Here is a 6,000-nt window from a genome sequence, read left to right on the forward strand (position 1 = left end):
ATGTGACTGGCTATACATAGACTTTACCATTCCCAATGTCAGAAGACCAAGTTTTGGAACTCTACAATACAAATGTGAATGAGCAATAACGACACACATGAATGGAGCAACTGACTCAAAAACTCTCAGAATATATGTCTCAGAAAAAATATTCCAAGAAAAATATCATAAAGAGCATCATCATGTCAGCACATATTTGAATATGGCACAGGAATATTCGATTGGATTCATGTTTTGCAGAGACACATTTACTGTATGTGTCCTAATGTAAATTGAATGTTCATACTGAATTGTACAGAAATCTGGTCTTTACTGTTTTTGATGTTCCAGATGCTCATGTAAGAAATCTCCCTGTGGAGTCTTTTTTTTTAAATGAAAAAGTGTATTATCTTTTAAGGCCATAGGTCTAAAAGTGCTACAGAAGTAATTAGTGCAGCTTTCACTTCCCTGTCAGCTTTCTGTACAATGTGCTCCGGTGTGCACAGAAGGCAATTAAACAGGACGATCGCCATTAACTTTTTAAGAGCACAAGGATTTGTGCACATACCTCATTTGTAATCAGTCGCTTCCCTGAGACGTATTTAACAGTGTGGCTTTAAGGTTTATGTGTACTGCAATAATAAAGCTTATATATTCTGTATCACATTCTTAATAATTCGAAAATGTACTAGTATCTAATTCATTTCAGGGCCACAGTCTGCACTTTGCAGTCTTTTTTAGATGCCAGTTTTATGGATGTCCTGCAGAGCCAATAAACATTTAATTTGAGTGGGTACTTTGTCATTTGCTTTAAAGCTTCACATCATTGCACTAAGTTTGCCAAAACCTCAAATTCATAATGCATATACAGTATAGTTGCGCGTCGGTTAAGCTGTACCGCCTGCGATAATTGCAGTGATTTTACGCACAATCGTCCCACAGAGACACACCGATGCTATACAGACACATCCTTGAAAATACAGAAAATTGCCTTTTTCCCTCCCTAGAGAATGTGTCAGACGAAATCAACAGGGTGGAAAAATAATTGTTTGTATTGCATGTCATCGTTTCTCCATACAGTAAACAAAATGAAAGGGAATTCTGAGGATGAACGGCGAACGTTATTGACACAATACCGTTCTCCAGTCTTTTGTCCCCATCTAATTCCGATCATCGACGAGAGTGACATTATATGCTGATTGGCACATTGTTCTGAAAGGAAAGTCTGCGCCCTTGCCAGCGAAAATGAAGGCTCGTGGCTTGTCACTGTGCTTCCCCTGCAGTTAGTGCATGTAGGAGTGCTCTCATGGGCATTTTCTCATTTATGATTGCTTTTCGCTCTTGGCACTTCCTGGACTCCCAATCCCCTTCTTTCGCTCTCATATATATGTAGTTTGACTGGCGGGCAGTTCCTCATTATTTGCATTCTGATACCTGCCAGCACTAATGAGAGAAGGGACCAGTGCTGCCGTGACAGAGCTGGTGGATTAATGTCCGCGCAGTGGCGAAGGGAAGTCAGGGAATAGTTCATTATGGCAGATTTTAACTCTGTGATGCTCTTTCTAATAATATGGCATGATAACAAACACCCGGGACCACGGAGACCCCACCTGAGGGACCGTTCTGCCTGTGGGGACCACATTGTGCATTTAAATATGTGTTTGCCTTCTGGTGCTTTATTAATAGAAAAAGAAGTGTGTTTGTTGCATCTTCTACTGGAGAATAATAGATTTTTGGCTCCAGAGCTGAAAAAAGGTTTTAGGTGGAATATACCTCACTTATTTCTTGCTATTCAGCTTAGAATGCGAGAGTATTGATTTTGCAATGCAAACACGTGGGTTAGTTATGAGGACCTATTTGAACTGCATTGATCATTGTCGGCTAGCACTATAATTTGGACCAGCATTGGACTGCAGGGAAAAGTTATATTTTATCACTATTGAGTCTCTACCTTAAAAAAAAAGAAGAAAAAAAGAAGAGGAAGAAAGAAAAGGGGAAAAAGCAGTCAGCAAATAAAAAAATAAACAGTATAAAGAGAATCGAGTGCTAATTTAGTGTTAATGTAAATGATTCAAAGAGCTAAGATGGCACCAACCTGGGGCAAAAAAACGTTTAAAAGAATGCATAAATGATTTTTGATATCATTCTTTTTAATATTTGTATATTATTTAGTGTCATTAATGTAAAATACTAAATCAACTCTTCTATTTAAAATTGTGTTTTGACAGTTTAGTTGAAGAATTGAAAAACTGACAAAGGGGGAAAAACAATATTTTATGACTTTAATTGTGCATATTTTAATTGAAGATATGTCATAATATCAACTGTATAACAACAAATACAAATAACAACACTACTATAAAAAACTGGGTTAGTATGAGGATCCGTTGGAATTGCATTGACCATTGTTGGCTAGCACTATTATTTTGACCAACACTGGACTGCAGAGAGAAGTAATATTTTATCACTATTGAGTCTACCTTTAAAAAAAAAAAAAAAAGAAAAAAAAAAGGAGTCAGCAAAAATCCCTCAACACAACAAAATGACTTGTGTATTTGGGGATAAAATATACAGCTGTTCTTCGGAAATATTTATTAAAAGTCAAATTGATGGTGTCAACGTCGCCAGCCTACAGCCTCCCAGTGCCACTGGTGCTGACGACGCACAGCCATCCCTCAAAAAGGGCCCTGTGGTTCTGCACAAAGACAAATTATCCTTTCATTTGAAACGGAGTGTTTCCTTAAATACCTGCTGTGCTAACGAGGCCCTCATGTTGTGTTTGAGTCTCACTCGCCGCTCTATTAGCGTCCGGGGCCCGAGCGCAGGGCTGATCTCACTGAGTGATTAACTAAACCTCGGGGCTGACAGGCCTGCGAGCCTCTACGGAGGGAGAAGCCGGACTAATGTGGGGCTCTGTTTAACAAGCCTGGTGCAGATAGGAAAGATAGGAATGAGGGGATGGAGGTGGGAGGGTGTGATGGTGTGATGGCTGCTACACTACACGGGAGAGACTCCCAGGCTGACAGTAGTCAGGCGAGCCCCCTAATGAGCGGCTCCTGTCGGATGCCTGAAAGCTGGAGGAATGCAGCAACGCACTAAAGCTCTAAAAGCGAATGGCAGAACGTGTCAAGAGTCTTCACAATCACATTGCTAAAAGGGCACTGCCTTCTGTCACAAATCATAATCAATTAGATGAACAGATAACAGTGGCGTGTGACTTTAACCCAGTGTTTGTTTACATGCTTAAAGACAGTAACACCATTTATCAGTAGACTACTAGAATGTTGCATGTTTAATATTTACATACAATTTATATATATAAAAAATGAAATGAATTAATTTATGATTATAGACATTTTTACATAACAAAATGCAACATTACAGTAAAAAGCATACTTGATGTAAATGCATTTTTTTAAGTTTTTTTTTTCTTCAGAATTTTGGGGTCACTTTTTTTTTTCTTTCTTTTTTTCGCGAGAAAACATTAAATTGATCAAAACTTAGGTACTTATAGGTAATTATACATTGTTAAATATGATATAGGGCCCTATCATACACCCGGCGCAATGCGGCGCCAGGCGTGACGCAAGTGTTTTCTGCTAGTTTCAGCCCGATGCAGTTATCATTTTCATGTCCTGCGCCATGTTGTTTAAATAGCAAATGCATTTGCGCCCATTTGTGCGCCCATGGGCGTACTGGTCTGAAAATGGGGTGTGTTCAGGCACAAAATGGCGCGTTGCTATTTTAAGATAACTGAAATAGACTGCGCCATTGACCAACAAAAACCTGGTCTAAAGTCAATGGCGAAATTATTTTTATTTTTTTTATTTTTTTCGCCTATTAATGTGCGGCTATAGGCGGGTCTACAACGCGCGTACACTTTGCTTATTAAACACACAGGGACGCACAGGAGCACACAAACATGCCAAATATTAAGGATTACAATGTAAAATATTAATATTGTGTACATAAAGATATGGTGAAATCTGGCTTGTCTCATAGATGGTCTGCTTGCGCGCTTTAAACTCGCGCACGAGCAGATCCGTTTCCTCTCTGGAGACGCGTTCAGTCTTTCCGCTTGCAAATTCCGCCGTGTAAATAGCGAATCCGCCATGGCGCGAGCGCAACTGGCTTTTAAAAGGAATGGGACATTTTTAAATATTAAGAGAATAGGGATACACCTTTTAGACCATGCGCTTGGCGTGCCAACCCCGCCGTTAAACTAGCAAAAGTGGATTCGGACACGCCCTAAGTACACTTGCGCCGTGCGCTTTAGACCATGCACTTATTAAAACAGGGCCCATAGTGTTGCTAGAAAGTCACGTTTTGCTAGAGAAGGGATTTAAGGCACCAACATAAGAAGTTTTTGTAAAAGGGTAAGTTGTCATCATTCTTTCTGAAGATGGTTGAAGGAGACAGAAAGCAAGACTGGATCTCAACAATAGCATCACATGGTGTGATTATAGTTATTATAGTGGAAGTAAACTGACAACTATGTTGAAGTCCTAGAGGTATTGCAAATGACTGAATGTGATATGTATAGCTGACAGTCTCTCCTGAGGATATCAAGTTTGAAAACATCTTAATTAGCAGCAAGATCCATTTATCGTTACAGAAGAAAGCTCTCTGGTGTTTATTTCCTAACACAGGTTTCAAAGCATCATGGTCAGGAGAGAAAATGAGTGACACTTTATATAAAATTTCAATTAGAACACTAAACATAGCGCCTAAACAAAAACAATTACAACCTGCAAAGTGTAAAAGTAACCAGTGTTTACTTTAACTTTCAATGACAAAACCACATTTGTATCAGTGTCAGGAAAGCGGGAATAAGGCCATCGTAGGTTCAGTCTGTTCCTCATTATCTCTTGGAAATGTATAAATATGGTGAAGAAACAAATCAGATGATAAAACCTGTAGCCGAGACCAGTTTCCATCAGTCAGCTTTGCACTGCGAAACCACCGCAGTTTCTTTGTGTGCTCAAGTCAGCATTTTTATTAGCCTATTAAAACTTTGTCACTGCAGAAAGCACCAAGTGCCCATTCCTCCGTTTCTGTGAGACATGCTCAGGAGCTTGCTGGGTATTTTGTTTGTAGGTATGAGGCAATGTCAGGATACTATAAAAAAAAAAATAAGAGGGCTCTGTGCTCTTAAACATGCCCAAAATCCTCATTATCTGTTTCTAAATTCTGAATTAACAATCTTTTTTTTTACTCTGTCTAAGTTCAGTTTTAGGGCTACACTTTTTATTTCTAACACATCAGTTCAAGAGGACTTTGCCAAATTATATTAGTTTTCTCAAGAACATTTTTTACTAAAATCCAGGTTATGTATATTTGACAGAAATGTCAAAACAGGTGAAACATTTTTATGAATCAAACCATTATTGCATATAAATTTAACACATAAATTTGTTATATAATTGTTATATTATACATATATAACCAAAGATTTATGTGATAATTATAGGGATTTTCAAGTTACTACTTTGAGACTTGCTTTTGGTGTAAATATATATAAAGTAAAGTGTACACACACACATTTTTATTCTATACAACTATATTATATCCCCCTAACCCTTAACCTATATCACAGAAAGATTTCTGCATTTTTACATTTAAAAAATAATAATTATCCTATTTGATTTATAAGCTTATTTTATCATGGGGACCAAAAATGTCCCCACAATACTGACATCTTTGTGGGGACATTTAGTCCTCATAACGGGTGTACCTGAACCACACAGACACACACTGTGTGTTGGCCATCGTTGTACCAATTTTCTGTTTGTATTAAATACACATTATTACAAGATTTACAAGTAGAGCTACAATTCACATTCAATTACTTTTCTTTTTTTATTTGTTTACCATGTATTCAGTTTTTATTCCAGGATGCCACTACCGCTTACAATCATGCTTTGTTTTCACACATTGACATCCCTCCAATTAAATAGAAAGAATAGACTTCTGCAGGAAAAAAAAGTACAAAAAATAAACCTTTTGGACTCTTTAAAAGTG

The sequence above is a fragment of the Leuciscus leuciscus genome (genome assembly GCF_965113295.1).
Source record: "Leuciscus leuciscus genome assembly, chromosome: 14".
Taxonomy (NCBI): domain Eukaryota; kingdom Metazoa; phylum Chordata; class Actinopteri; order Cypriniformes; family Leuciscidae; genus Leuciscus; species Leuciscus leuciscus.